This window comes from Argiope bruennichi, chromosome X1 (genome assembly GCF_947563725.1).
Source record: "Argiope bruennichi chromosome X1, qqArgBrue1.1, whole genome shotgun sequence".
Lineage (NCBI taxonomy): Eukaryota > Metazoa > Arthropoda > Arachnida > Araneae > Araneidae > Argiope > Argiope bruennichi.
The window spans coordinates 91,287,869-91,289,059 of NC_079162.1; positions in this window are offsets into that span (position 1 = coordinate 91,287,869).

The window sequence follows — 1,191 nt, forward strand, 5'->3', positions numbered from 1 at the left end:
TTTTCGTAAAAAAAATAACGAAAATTCAGAAAATTGTACGAATAATTATTTAAGTCTCAAATATATATAAACAGGTCTATATAGGATATTTCTTAACACATAAAAAAGTTTAGTAAAGTGTAAATCAGTTAACAGTGATGGTTTTTGTAAAAATGATTATCATATGGATAAACAAGTTCAGCAATGAATTTTGGAATTACAAACATTAAATAGTAAAAATTACTCATAAATAATAAACCAAAAAGAATAAAATTGTATATGAATACTTCTTTATATCTGAAGAATACAAAAAAATGCGCATTAAAGACAACTTGTAAAATGCATATCAGGTAACATTGATAATTTTCTTAAAAATAACTATCAGATTTACACTAGTTTAACAACAAACTGGAAAACATGGCAGTTTTTAAATATCACATTTCTAAGTATAAAAATACCAGGTCGTACATACAAATGTTTGTTTTTCGTAAAATATTAATAAAAAAACTTAATATTGTATATGAATACTTCAGTATAGTTGAGCAATATAAATAAAAGGTCCATAAGTGATAGTTCGTAAAATGTAATTCAAATTATATCGACAGTTTTCTTAAAAATGACGATAATATCCATAGACTAGTTTAAATAGGAACTGCAATACAAGGCAGATTGTAAATATCACAAGCATCAATTTTTTTAATGTATAAAAATAGCAGATTGCATAAACAGATGCCGTGCATTTTCACGTTTTCAAAGTATATAACTACATTGCCACAAGATCTAATTACTTCCACTGGTTTTTAAATTTAGATTGTTCATAAAATTATGCTTAATAAAAGTGTAAATAAAAATATAATGTAAATTTTAAAATGACTCATTGTGATTCAATGTTTTTAATGAAATTGAAACACCTATAGCATATTATTATAACCTATTTGAGGAATATTAAAATTTCTTGTTTTCGAAACTCTATATTTGTGAAAAGCATTACATTAAAATGCCAGGAAACACATTTAATTATAATGCAAACACATACAGTTTAAAATGAAGAATAAAAATGAATTCAAAATATTGAAATGAAAATTCATAAACATTTTCATCATAACGGAAAGAATTAGAATTAATGTCATATCAGAATTCATGTGCATACAAAAAAAAAATCATTTTTTTACTAAGTAAGGAAGAGTAAAGAATCCCCAAATCACTGGTCAT